General features: G+C 53.5%; 1 long non-coding RNA gene across 2 annotated transcripts; it reads right to left on the bottom strand.

Moving 5' to 3' along the window:
* Positions 1-138: 138 nt before the first annotated feature.
* On the bottom strand, positions 139-4,341 carry LOC125079340 (uncharacterized). Of its 2 annotated transcripts, XR_007121097.1 has the most exons (4): positions 3,629-4,341; positions 3,035-3,145; positions 2,370-2,434; positions 139-480 (listed from the first exon to the last, which is right to left on the bottom strand). It is a non-coding gene; the product is annotated as an uncharacterized LOC125079340 (long non-coding RNA). The 2 variants fall into 2 exon arrangements; XR_007121096.1 differs by lacking the exon at positions 139-480 and having other exon boundaries at positions 1,220-2,434.
* Between the last annotated feature and the right edge of the window lie 10,148 nt (positions 4,342-14,489).

Here is a 14,489-nt window from a genome sequence, read left to right as displayed (position 1 = left end):
AGGAAAGCAGTGGCTGTCTGTGAGCCCTCCCGGTCAGGTGGAGATGGGCTGCAGGAGAGGAAATCAGGGAAGGGGGCTGAGACTAAACACCGGGTCTGGAAGGAGGCCCACGGGAAGATGACACGGGAGCTAAGGCCTGCAGAATGCCAGGGCTGGAGCCGAAAGAAAGAAACTGGCCCCAAGGTTTTTGGTTTGGGTGTCTGGAGGGACAGCATGGTCATTTACATACATGCAGGAGAGAGAGCACCTGACGCCGGTGGCTGTGGGCATTGGTGAAGGAGGCAGGCTGCAGCTGCTTGGGGACCGGACAAGTGTGATGCTGGCCCAGCGTCTGGCCTGCAGGGGTGCAGTCACCGATGAGCAGGGCTGAGGCTCAGACTGGCTTGAGGATCCCTCGTGCAATAACCAAAGCTAGAGGGTCCTCTCCTCAAAGGCTCTCATTCTCTGGGCCTAGCATGCTGTCTTCAGTTGGTCCTTGTTCTGTGAACAAATTAATAACATGATTTTTTTCCTCCCACTCCAAAAAACAATACACCTTAAAAGTCCATAAAAACGGTATCTGAAAAAGACAAAAACAAAACATCCAAAGCCATCTAAATGTCTAGTAATAAAATTAAAAAACTAATTCATTCGGCTACTAGATCACTCTGACCATAGTGCAGCATGGAAACGTGGTTTTGTAGAACAGTAAAGGAAAGGAAATGATAAAAATTTATAGGAAAGCAAAAAGTATACAAAATAAAACAACCAAAATCATAACAATGATTGTGGTTTAAGGAGATGAAATTAATAGGTAATTTTTGTTTTATTCTTTCTATTCTCTAAGTGTCCTTAAATGTGTCACTATTACTGATTATTATTAAACATTTTAAGATTTTATTTTTAAGCAATCTCTACACACAACGTGGGGCTCAAACCCACAATCCTGAGATCAAGAGTCACCTGCTCCACCGGCTGAGCCCAAAAGGCACCCCTCCAATTAAATATTTGAAAGTGAGCACCTGGGTGGCTCAGTGGGTTAAGCCTCTGCCTTTGGCTCAGGTCATGATCTCAGGGTCCTGGGATTGAGTCCTGCATCAGGTTCTCTGCTCAGCAGGGAGCCTGCTTCCCCTCTCTGCCTGCCTCTCTGCCTACTTGTGATCTCTCTCTGTCAAATAAATTTTAAAAATCTTTAAATAAATATTTGAAAACTGTACTCACTGTCTTCTCCTTCCCTGTTCTCACTGGGACACAGGCCCCAACTGGTTCCCACACCAGGACTGATGCAGGCTGGGCCTGAGTTCAGGATGTCCCCACTCCCTTCTACTGCCCAGACCTGGAAAGACCTTCTCAGAACTCCTACTGGATAGGTCAGTCACACCTGCTGGATCCTATCTTACCATCTCCCTCCCTACTCCTCCTCCACGTCCTGACCAAGCCTCTGATACCCCCCTGTCCTGGAGCTTCCAGAGCCATGGTGTCCATCACTGAGAAGGGTGGGGGTGGTCAAACAGACACCTTAACTTTTATTTTTATTTATTTATTTTTAATTTTGTTTTAATGTGGGCTCCACGCCCAGCATGTGGCCCAAACTCACAACCCTGGGGTTAAGAGTCACCTGCTCTACCAGCTAAGCCAGGCAGGTACCTGGACACCTTTGACTTTTAGCTATGATTATGGCAACTACTCAAGGTGCTATTCAGAACTGAGTATATAAAACTTTTAAATATACATATATATTTATATATAAATAAATACATAAAATTGTCATGTCTATAACCAATAGTCACACATATAATATGTACAAAATTTATATGTATAATTCAAATATATAATTTATAAAATAAATAATATACTATTTTACTTAATATGGGAAAGCTACTACTTAAAAAATGTCAATTAGTAGGCAAAATGGATCTTAGAGATGAGGAACATGAGAAAGGTATTAGGACATGGATCCCTTTGGTGGGGAAGAATTCAGAATATACTGCTGTTCAACAAAGGACATTAGGTATCTTAAATCCTTTTTGAAATAAGATGTAAAATTAGCAACTACAGGAGATACCGGAATCCAAAAGGAGCCATCCAAAAATGAACTCTAATAGGGAACCAAAATTTCATAGAAAATAAGTGTTTTTGCATTTTATTTTGAAAAAAACATAATGAAATGAAGTATCTTTTCTCTTAGTTTGTGATTCCCCAAAATCAAGAATTTACTGTATTATTGGTATCACTTTCTGAGAACCTTCATCACCAGGTTTGACCTCTGCAGCTGCATCGCAGAAACGACTGTCTGTATGAAAATATGAAAGGGCTTCACTGTTTTCCCCTGAAGGTCTCCACAGAATCTAGCTTTGTTGTTTTGGCCTCCAGTTTTCATGTATTCTTACCCAGCTCACCCCGTTTGTCACTCTGCCGTCTCCAACATTACCTTCCTTCCTGAAAATACGGAATCCTGTGAATTTGACCAGATTAACAATGTCATTTAGAAATCAATTTCCAGTGACAATGGGGCCTCTGGGTGGCTCAGTCAGTTAAGGGTCCAGTCCCATTCTTGGTTTCAGCTTAGGTTATGATCTCAGGGTACTGAGATCAAGCCCCATGTCGAGCTCCGTGGGGAGTCTGCTCCAGAGTCTCTCCCTCTCCCTTCCCCCCACACTCCCACGCTCTTGTGCACTCTCTCTCTCTCTCTCAAATAAATAAATAAATAAAACCTTTTTGTAAAAAAGGTATCCGTTTCCAATGGCAAGAAGACCCATGGGCCAGCAAGGACATAGATGTGAAGGAGTATTTGAGGAGAAGTCATTGGTTCACAGTTTCAGGCTCTGCCTTTAAATGCCAGGATGTGATACTCACTGCTCAGATGACCCACACCCTCCCAGAGCAGGAAGGAAACTTCCAGCATTTAGTCAAACCCTCATTTTATAATTCAGCCTCAGGGCACAGATCGCACCACAAATGGGGAGCAGCTCAGAGCTACATTCCAGATCTGCATCGCGTCCTCTGTAATCATGGGGGAGGGGTGGACAGGAGGTGATGCGGACAAATCCCCCACCTGGAGGAATCGAACAGCTCATCCCCAAACCTGCTCGGTCACCCTCCCCAGGCCAGGCCAGGGCCGTGCTGACAGACCAGCAGGCTGAGATCACACCACTGTTCACTGGGTCTAAATAAGCATGACAGCATGGCTATTAGCTAATCCTGAAAACTGCTGTTTCAAAAGCAATATTCAAGGGCCAGTCACTGAAATGAAAACAAAACCAACCAATCCACAACTCACATACCATCTAATAGGAAACAAAGGGAGAGGAAGCACCCCACCAAATTGTTCGGGGCTTGTCATCTCCCAGGCCGGGCTGCAAGCCCAGGCCTAAACAGTCCACCCCGCCCAACCCCACCTTATTCCTCTTTTTCTCCAGGACATCTTTAGGGAGGGGCTGGTCTTATGCAAGGCAGACAACACTTCATTGCCTCCTGGCTTCTGGTTCCCAACAGCAAGGCACGTGAAGGCGAGGGACAAAACCCATGTACACAGAGGCGGTTGAGTAACATAGGTATAAAAGTTCTAACTTTTTTCCATCTGAGTAATAATATTCACCCTGGAACCAAGCTCGGTTCAGAGAGGGGATTATTTTAAAGCCCAGCTCACCCTTGCAGTCTGCAGTCACTGCTGAGAACTCAAGAGTACATGGCCCGACCTGCAAATTTCCAAATAGTCTTTTTACCACTCCAGAAGAATTCTTGATTTGGCCAGTGTTGCTGCTTTCGGTGAACGTGGAGGGTAAGCTGCACCCATGTGGTCTCTCCCCAGAGGACTCTTTGTAAAGTAAAAACCTAAGGCCCCGAAAGTGCCCAAAAAGTGCACCACTCGGGGGTTCTTTCAGCTTCACCTTCCCCGAGGGCCCCAACTCCTCCCCCTCATCCTGCCTCTGATCTAACCGCCACGAGCCTGCGGCCACGCCTTTGCAGCTTCTCCTCCTCCGGGAAGCCCCCTTGGCATCTTGAAACTGGGCAAGGGCCTCTCTTCCCGCTGCCACTCACCTGGCCTGCTCTGCACCAGACATACTTCCTGAGGGCTACTTTACATCACAGCCCCAGTGCCGGGAACCTAGTGGACTCTGGGAAGCGAGGAGTTGAGTCTGGGAAGGAACCAATGGTAATGGTCACCCACCAGAGCTAGGTACGTAGGTGGTTCAGATACATCTTTCTTTTAACCCCCGAACACTCTAAAATGTAAGGATCATGAACCCCGTTCTACGGATAACGAAACTGAGTCTCCAGAGTTCACTCCGGCAAGGTCCACGAGATAGGAATGGAGGGGTCAGCAGCCACGGGGCGGTCAGCAGCCACAGCAGTCGCTCCTGCAGGCGGGCGGTGTGCGCGCAGGCCCCGCCCACCCGGCCCCGCCCTTAACCCATGTGGCCCCGCCCATCCCGCTCCAGAGTCCCGCCCGCACACACTCCGCCCCACTCCCACCCCGTACTCACCCACCCCAGCCCGAGGTCCTGCGCCGCCCAGATGCCCCACCGACCCAGCCCAGGGTCCCGCCCTCCCTAGGGGGCCCCGCCCACCCTGCCCAGGGCCCGCCCTCACCCTGATGCCCCGCCCGCCATGCCCACGGTCCCGCCCTCACCCAGGGGGCCCCGCCCACCAAGCGCGCGGACCCGGGAGCCCGGCGCCGCCTCGGCTTGCCCGAGGACCACGCGGACACGCAGCTCGCTCGCTCGGCCGCGCGCTGCCCCCGGGACCCTCGGGGCCCTGCGCGCTCGCTCCGGGGCGCTGCTCCGAGCTCACGGCCCCCTGGCACGTGGGGCTCGCGGGCTGCACGCAGCCGTCCCGCGCTCGCCCCCTGCGCCAGCCCGGCCCCGGCCCCGGCCCGGCCGCGGAGGTCGGAAACCCGGGCTCGCACCCCGCAGGCTGACGTCTCCGGGGATCCTTCACGCCGAAGCCCCTCGGCTGCGGTTGCGGCAGGTGACGGCCGCGACCGCGTCTCCTCCGGCTCCCGCCGCGGCCCAGCGCGCGCTCGCGGAACACAGGCGCGGACCACAGACGCGGACCCTGGCGCGGAAACCCGCGCAGCCGCCAGCCGCGCTCCTCCCCGCTGCCGTGCGCCGAGGCCGGGGTCTGGTGCGTCCCTTCGCCGAGCGAGGGTTCCCGCCGCGTCTCCTCTGTGACGCTCCTTCCGCCGCACCCGGCGTTTCAAGTGTGACTGGAGTATTTCCGCGCGCTGCACGTTTACGTAACGATGCTGCCGCTCCTCAGAACGTTTTTTGGCATATTTTAGGTCACGACATAGGCATCCCGCAAACACCCAGAATTCTGAAGGCCAGGTGAGCAGGAACGCCCCCTCCGAGTTTCTTAAATTCACAATTAGCGTTCTTTCAAGATGACAGACTAAACTCTCTTTTCTGAACCGAAAAGGAGCACGACGGACCTCATCTCACCATTGCAAACACGTGGTGTCTCTGAAACGAACTCCAGATCAGGATGAGATGTGTCGAGTGGACACCTCCTGCCGGGAAGGAGTCCTCCGAAGCCGGCTTTGCTCTGATGAGATAGAGCAGGCCAGAGCTTATAATTCTATTCCTGGGCCTCCACGGCTTGTTAAAATATTTGGCTAAATGGTTGAACACCTTCCTGAAAACCACATTTTCAGACACCACATTTGGAACTAAAGCTCTAGGCTTCCCCAACGGAGACAGCGCGTCTGAGAGCCCCTCGGTGCTGGGTATTGGCCTTGGCAAAGTTTCAGACCCATGTGGCACCCTCGCCCGGGCTCACACCGGCTTGCAGAGCCCCACATTGTCTGCAGCACCTGTGGCGACGCCCCCCTGCTTCTCTCCGCAAACGTCCCGCTGCCTCTGCCTTCCCCTAGAGACAGCAGGTGACAGCAGGAGGTATTCTCTGCTAAAATCTGATCCGGCCTCGCAGCATTTCCCACGCTGGCTGAAGGCAAACGTAGCTCCTGCTGCCATTTCACGTCACTTTCGAGCCCTGAGTCTTGCCTGATCCTTTTCAATGATTTAGCTCTCCTCCAGTTTTTGCACAAAGCTTGATAAAATCTCTAAGAGAAACTTTCTATCATCTACAAATAGGACCATGCTCTAACAACACTTGGACTAGGAATAGAGGTGATAGTCTCAAGGATGACCCTTGAGCAACATGGGGGCCAGGGGGCGGGCACCAACTCTTGTACAGTTGGAAATCCATGTCTGCCTTTGGACTCCCCCCACATTTAACTATGAATAGCCTACTGCCAGCCAGAGCCTTACCAATAATATAGTGTGTCAATTAACACGCATTTTGTGTGTTCCATGTACTGGATGTGGCATCCTTATGGTAAAGTCCGCTGGAGAAAAGAAAATGTGATTAAGAATCATGAGAGAGGGGCACCTGGGTGGCTCAGTGGGTTAAAGCCTCTGCCTTAGGCTCAGGTCGTGGTCCCAGGGTCCTGGGATCAAGCCCTGCATCGGGCTCTCCGCTCTGCGGAGAGCCTGCTTCCTCCTCTCTCTACCTGCCTCCCTGCCTACTTGTGATCTCTCTCTCTCTGTCAAATAAATAAATAAAATCTTAAAAAAAAAAAAAGAATCATGAGAGAAAAATCTGTGTTCAGTCCTGTATTTATCAAAACAACGTGCACATGGGGACTCACAGTTCAAACTGTTCAAGGGTCAACTGTGCTGTTAAAAACCTAACCACCACAGGAGCGGAAGGAAGGCCACTGAGAGAGGAAAGACTGCGCAGCGTGCCCTAGGGAATCGAAAGGCTGTGTCCAGAAAGAGAGCAGAGCAGGTGAACAGACCTGCCTTCGGACGGACTTCTGGTCCCCCCGCCCACTGCAGGTGTGATCGACAAGGGGCGTGCAGTCAGGCCTGCGGGAAGTGCAGAGAACACAGGACTCCGGACTGGACTCCGAGCCTCATTGTTAGGACACAGGTGTTCCCTGTCGGAGTGTACAGTAACTTACTGTGGGTCCTAGGAGCTGTGCCACTATGCCTTGCCAACACTGGGCAGAAAGTTCTAGATTAAACAGAGGGGATCTCTACGAATAGCCTAACGGGATCAAAGGAACCGTTGGAGATTATTTCCTTTCTTTCTCCAGATGGGCTTTGCTCTGGGTCCTTCTCTCGTACCATCAGGCTCTGTGTGTTGTCCAGAGGCTCCACGGTAGAAACGCACTGTCACTTAGGGACTTCCCATGTGGTTGGGGCTGCCACATACAGATCCAGCTTCCTGCACAGAGACAGAACAGAGCAAAACAAACTCAGGGAGGCTTCGTGTATTGTACCAACAAATACCAAGAGTAAAGGTTTCTTTAAGGAGTCTGTTCTTATTATTTTATTTTGTAACTCTGCTATTTTTCAAACATTTTAACATGTAAGAAATAATCAAAGTTTTGAATTAATCTGTATAAAATCTAATACTCGAAAATGGGATAGGTCTAGGATACCAGGAAAGCACAAAGATGGAATGGAATATAATTATTAGGTTTTAGGATCTTCGTATTCCCTACTGTTCTACTCAGGGGAAATAAAGATGAGCACAAGTACACTCTAGACCATAAATAAAATGGAGACTTTAAAATGCCCTTTTAAAAAAATTTTTAAAAGATTGTATTTATTTATTTGAGAGTGAGAATGAGTGGGAGGAAGAGCAGAGGGAGAGGGAGCAGCAGACACTTACTGAGCAGGGAACAGATCTGGGGACCCTGCGACCATGACCTGAGCCGAAGGCAGACGTTTAACGACTGAGCCACCCAGGTGCCCCTGAAATGCCCCCCTTGTTCTTAGTGTTGAGGGCTTTGGTAGAGAAGTCCCTTTGTAAATGCCAGCTGATCTCGGGAGCTGAGCTGGACAACCGCTATTCCTCTGGCTTCCTGATTCTGCAGACGGTGGCGCCCACCGCAGCAGTGGACCGACCACTGGCCACGCACGAGCTTTCCCCAGTTCTGCTGGTCTGGAGGGAGGCGCAAAACCCACGTCTTCCCCAGGAGATGTCCTCTCCAGGACTCTGGGTTGGAACCTAAGACAGAGATGTAGGGACCATACGACTGCTCTGACACAAGGTGGGGGCTTCCGGGACTACCTCCCAGGGGCAGCCGTGACCGACCTTCTGTGTCCTTGTCCTCGTCCTCGGTGATGTTGGGGGTGCAAGGCGCAGCTGACTCCTTTGGCCGCATGGGTTTGGGCATAATTCCCAGAGCATCTGCAGCCTCTGTCTGAGTCTCTAGTTCCTGCAGAGTCTGTGATCCCCTCCATAAATACCTATTTTTCATCTACATTCTGTGTAAAAGAGCTTCATTTGCTTCTGTTGCTTATGACAAGACCCTGAACTCCTCTAGAAAGCAAGGACAGGCACAACCACAGGCAGCTGCTTCTTAGGAAAGAAGGAGACTCTGGGATTCATCGTTCGGACGCTGGCCACCGCCGTGAGCTTCCGTCCAGCGTGAATGGACGATGCTGTGAGCGCCTGAGCCGTACGGAGGGCAGCTGTTCTGCAGAAAACATCTCGAGTGCTCATTAGCAGCCTCACCATGGGGAAGCGCATGGGGACGGACACTGAACACGGGAGCCAAGGGGAAGAGGGCTGGTGACGGCTGGAGTGCCCAGCTGCTGGCCGCGGACCAGCAGAGAACAGAGACCCTCTATGCCTGGGACCGACTGGACGTGTGGGCTAAGGTGCCTGAAGCCACACTCAAATTCGGATTGCACTCATTGCCAAATTCGTGATGAATTAGCCCAGATTCCCTGGTTCTAAAAAGTCAAAGTCAGAATTCTGGGAACGCAGGTTGTTAAAGGGCAGGAGGCGTAGTAAGTGCCCACGGGCCCTACCGCTCCTGGCCCGGTCACCCACCTGCCCGGCGAATTTGCACAAATCAAGCTGTGTGTACGTACACAGGTGAAGACTTGGAGTGTTGGAGTGTCATTCTGGCTCTCTGTGATTCTTGCTGTGTGGCTCAGGGATACAGTCACAAGCGTCGACAGTCAGGCCGGGCGCGTGCCAGCTGGACGTCTTGCAGCAAGTGTCCTGGAGGCCCTGGGTCCTGTTCTCTCCAGAGCTCCTTTGGAAACCTGGCCGCACCCGGTCTTACCCCAGCTTGTCGCCCCCTGCGACCTCTTGTCGCTGACTCCCGTCATGACACAGTGGGCCTCATCCGCGGCCACCCTGCCCAGCCAAGCAGCTGGTGTCCCACGGAGTCCCCCCAACCCCTGCAGTCGAGGGCCCGAGGGAGTGGTCTTGGAAACCAGGGGTCATGGGCCTCTGAGCTTCCAAGGATCAGCACTCTGCTCTGCCAGAAACCATCTCCTGGTTTCCCAGTGCCCAGCCTTGCCACCAAGCCCTCGGGGAGTCTGCCTCTGGCTGTGGGTGGGTTTGATTGGTTTGGTTTTAAGAAAAAAGGATTATGTTTGACGCAGCCGGGTCCTGGTCCTGCTCAGGGTATGTGGGCCGGGCAGCTCCTGGGGTCGGCCGCGCGGGTGTCCCTGGCCTGCTGCAGCAAACCCTCAGGGCCTTCTGGTCCATCGGCAGAGCCAACTGCAGAAACCAGGTTGGTTCCTGCAGGGGTGGGATCAGGGCCTGCCGGCCTCCCCATGGCTCAGGTTACTGGCAACGCAAGTGTGGGGAGGACCCGGGGTTTTCCTTGGAACCACGCACAGGAATGTGAGCGTGGGATCTGACCTGCACTTACAAGCCACAAGGGACAGCCCGTCGGGGCGATCCAAGGTGCCGCGGGGACCTGTCGCTTCTTCGGGTGGTTTTGCTCTGGACTGGTCCTGACATCCATGGTCTCCTGGGTGTCGCGGGAGAGTCCGTGGTCTCCGGGGTGTCGCGGCAGAGCTGCCTCTGGTCTGTGGAGCCTGCGGGCCTGTCCTGCTGCCGCCGCATCCAGTTACGCCACAGGTAACCCGATGTTTCGGGGAGGGTTCCCCCAAAACTGCGCCTGGTCCTGCCGCAGCCCAACCCCTCCCAGTCCCGGACGCCGGGTGTTTCCCAGCTGGCCCCTGGGGCCACCTGCCACACGCCCCCACCCACGTCTGCATGGCCTTCCATGGCTTTCGGGACGGAGCTGTGCCATCGGTGGCCTGTGTGGCCCCTGCTCCCCGTCCTGGTCCTGGCCTGTATGTCCTGGGAAAGGCCCCCTCGTGCCCCCAGACTCCCAGGGCACCAGCGGTGACCACACTCTGGGGACCACACCCTCTTCCAGGCTGGTCTCCCTGGTATGCCGGCAGGCTCCGCAAGGCGGGGAGGGCAGTGGACTTGTACCTGCTGTGACCCCGTGCCCGTCACCACGTGCCCCGCGGGAGTCGTCCACATCAACAGAGGGTAGATGTCACTTCTATGCGGCGGGCTTGTTCTCAGTCTATGACCTCCCTCAGCTTCCCTGTGATACGACTCGGCCTCCCCATGCAGGGTCCCTCTGACCCTGCCCAACTCTGCAGGGGTGAAGCTAGCTGGGCACCTGCCAGCACTGCCCCCTGGGGTCCTGCTCCCCCTGTAGCCTCCTGACCACCTGCCTGCACCTCCCACCACCTCTGGCCTGCACAGTAACAGGGGCCATGGGGGCTGTCAGAGGATGCAGGCGAGGGTGGCCTGCGTGCCTGTGAAGTCCGCCCCCAGCCACGCAGACCCGCCTGCTCTCGGTGCCCCGGGAGGTGCCCCACACTGCGCCCAGTCCAGGCCCTCAGCTCTTGGGGGACCTGCAAAGGCCCCTATCGCTCACTGGGCACGTCACTCCCAACCGGGATGGGAGCCCCGAGCAGCCCAAGGGGGTACGAGGCCTGTGTGGGGCCAAAGGGGGCCACCTCTAGGCCACTGGGACCTGCAAAACCCAGGCCGCGGGGCTGCTGGCGACGGCCTGCATGACTGTGGCCAGTGCCTGGCTCAGAGCGGGCGCCCAGCAACGAGGGCCGAGTGTGTGCACGCCCGCGGCGCTGGAGCCCGGCGAGGAGGACCCGGGCGCTCACGGAGCCAGTCTGTCCAGCGCGCAGCCTGGCCACCCCCATTCTCTTCCCAGCGGAGGCCTTGGCTTCGTTGCCGTTGTCTCCAGGCCGTGTCGGCGCTGCTACCGCCCGTCACCATAGTCTCCCCCTCCTGCTCCTCAGCCCCAGGAGGAAGGTGCCAGACCCTGGTGGGGGGGCGGGCGAGAGCCGAGTAGCCCCAGACAGCGTGTGGGTGAACCAACCACACCAGCTTCTGAAGAGAGGGCAGGAGACCCAACGCCTGGGGCGTGGAGAGCTCAGTGCCACAGGCAGCAGGGAGCCCAGGGCGGCGGAAAGATGGCCAGGGCCTCAGTGCGTCTCACTGGCCTCAGACAAACATTCCCCGGGGCCGGGCTATGCCTCAACTTCTAGTCACCTCATTGCCACCCTGCCGGCTCTGGACCTGGGTTTGACGCTCACAGTATGAACGGTGAACACCTCCAATTTAAAGGACGTGGTACCATCAAGTGAGGTCGTATGTGGACACGTTTTGGTAAATTGTGGAGTCATAACATATTGCTGTTGAAAATAGCTTACTTGTTGGGGCACCTGGGTGGCTCCGTCGGTAAAGCACCTGCCTTCGGCTGAGGTCCCTATCCAGGGGTCAGGGTCCATGCCCAGCTCTCTGCTCAGTGGGGAGCCTCCCTCTGCCCCTCCCCCACCAATCACTTGTGTGCTAATAACTAACAAATAACATCTTCACAAAAGCACAGCACACTTGTAGAAGAATGCGGGGGGTGGCTCGGTGTGTAGACTGAGGTCAGTAAGGGAGGGCTTCACGGATCTACACTGCCAGGCGGACCTACTCAGATCGCTGCGGCTCTGAATGAACCAGTCCCATGTCTCCGAATAAGGGCATACCAAGAAGGATTGTGGTTGTGTCAAAAACACTGCTTCTGAGGAATGTCGGTTTACGTTATTCTGAGAGCATCTGGTTTTGGTGTCCATAGTCAGTGTTGGGCGACTGTGTGGACTGTAGTATTTTCACTTCACTCTTGATAGAAAAACTCTGTTTTCGGGTCCTACTTAAATGATGGCAGTAAAAACTGGACTCATTTGCTTTTGAAAGTTGCCACATTTAGCAGAACACAACAATGAAACTACTGGAAATGTTCAGGCCTTGAGATTTCTGCTTTAATGACTTTGGAGGACTCATACGGAGATTGACCAATAGTTTTCAGTCCGAATGCATGTTCAATTTCCTAAGCAATATTCCTGATTTGGCCCGGGCCTGCCAGTCTGTTCCCAACCAGGGAGGTGTCTTTCCAGGGGAGTCCTGGGCGGGCTCCCACACACATGCCCTATGGGGCATCAGCAGAATTCTGACGGCACCGCACACGGGCTCAGGCTGTTCTGCAAATCCCACTGCAGAATTCCACAGAAATTCCTTCAGCTCAGAATGCAGAAAGAGCTACCTACACTGCCATTCACAGTTTGGATTATCACAGATAACTGGATCTGAAGGGCCCATTTTCCTCCGCACAATGCCGCTGCGATCATTTTACAAGGCCTGTGACTTCCCAGAGCTCAGAGAACAGTGGACAAACGGCCTCTTCGGAATCTGCACGTGTATGTTTGCAGGGTGTGGGCTCAAGCTCCTCAGGGAGCAGGACGTTACATCTTTCATAAAATCAAAGGTTTTGGTTCATGGACACCTAGTGATCCGAGTCCTATGCGGACGTGATACTCTGACTTGACCCCAGCCCAGCCAAGACGCCCGCGTCGAGCCCTGGCTGCCCACCCGGCACCGGTCCTCAGGACAGAGGGCTGCCTGCTGGACTGGCACAGACGGCAGCCTTCGGAGGGACAGTGGCCCACGGGGAACCTCACACACAGCAAGACAGTTCTGTGAGGTCCCAGGAACTCATTTCACCCTAGAAGACACTTGGAGACATCTGTCTGGGGAGAGCACAAGGGAGGGGTATCCTGTCCCTGAGAAGTCGGTCCACAGCCTGGTTGGCCGAGGGTGTCCTCCGGTTCGAGTCCTGTTCTATTTCTTGAAGGGGCCCCTTTACTAAGAACCAAGCCCTGTCCACTCACTCACTCAGTGTATGAACTACCATCGGGTTCACAAAGTCACAGTAACTGGTTTTTAATCGTTTCCCCCTTTTTGGCAAAACCATTCCAAGCACCAGATTCGCTGTTTAGAAATTTTGCAAAGTTGGCTCTTTGCTCAGGTAGCTCCAAATACTGCTTCGAGTAGCACAGATACCGATTTCTTTCCTTTTCTTTTTTCTTTTGGTTTTCTCGTTGCTGTTCTTTACACTTCTGACAGGATCCTCGTAACTTGGATGTCAGGTCTCCTGGGTCAGAAGTTCGTTGTCTGTAAAGAATGTATCTTCCCGATCCCATCTTGCTTTTTTTTTTTTTTTAAAGATTTTATTTATTTATTTGACAGAGAGAGATCACAAGCAGGCAGAGAGGCAGGAGGAAGCAGGCTCCCTGCTGAGCAGAGAGCCCGATGCGAGACTCGATCCCAGGACTCCGAGATCATGACCTGAGCCGAAGGCAGCGGCTTAACCCACTGAGCCACCCAGGCGCCCCCCCCATCTTGCTTTTGCTCACGCCTCAATCTGGCACCTGTTTCTCTAGGGACAGGATGAAACCTGACCGCTCAAGGCTATGCTTACACTTAGAACTTACCAGTGTTAGACAGAGGTTGTTTACATCCAGCTAATATGGCACAAACATTCCATGGGTGATCTGGAAAAACTACAGCACCAGATGTCACGGGATTGGTTTCTCAGTCAGCAATCAGACTTGTCATCAAAGACGACGGTTCATCAAGTTTCTTGTGATTAGTGACAGACAGCAACTCCATGCCGACAGCCTGGACTGGGACAGGGACCACGCAGCAGGTGTCCTGCCAGAGCTGAGGCTGGAGCCCCGTGGCACACACGCTTACCCAGAAGTCAAGCCAGATCCTCACCAGAAGCGCACGTAGCGCTAACACAGTCTGTAGCTGCCAGGACCAGGGCAGCTGGTTGCCAGCACACAACCCAAGCCAACATGATGGGGTAGGGTGGGGTGGGCAGGCTGGGAGGCTCTTGTTTTGCAGTGCCAGCAAGGGGAGGGCCGGCAAGGGGAGGGCAGGGGGGCAGGAGGCGGAACTCACGGTCTACTGCCCGCTCCCCCAGTCACCCCGAGGCCTCACTAGTTACTGTGCTTTCTCTGTCTCTGGAAAACCATTTTTCTGTTTACCCCAGCTGAGCAATTCCTTTATTTACTTACGGAGCTACTTTACTATAGTTTGGGTCTTTAAATTAAAAAAAAAAAATTTTTTTTTAAGATTTTTTTTTTTTTAATTCATTTATTTGACAGAGATCACAAGCAGGCAGAGAGGCAGGCAGAGAGGAGGAAGCAGGCTCCCTGCTGAGCAGAGAGCCCGATGCGGGGCTCAATCCCAGGACTCTGAGATCATGACCTGAGCTGAAGGCAGAGGCTTAACCCACAGAGCCACCCAGGCGCCCCTAGTTTGGGTCTTTAAAACAAACAAACAAACAAACAAACAAACAAACAAACAAACAGTAA

This window comes from Lutra lutra, chromosome 10 (genome assembly GCF_902655055.1).
Source record: "Lutra lutra chromosome 10, mLutLut1.2, whole genome shotgun sequence".
Lineage (NCBI taxonomy): Eukaryota > Metazoa > Chordata > Mammalia > Carnivora > Mustelidae > Lutra > Lutra lutra.
This window is presented reverse-complemented; position numbering and strand designations above follow the sequence as displayed.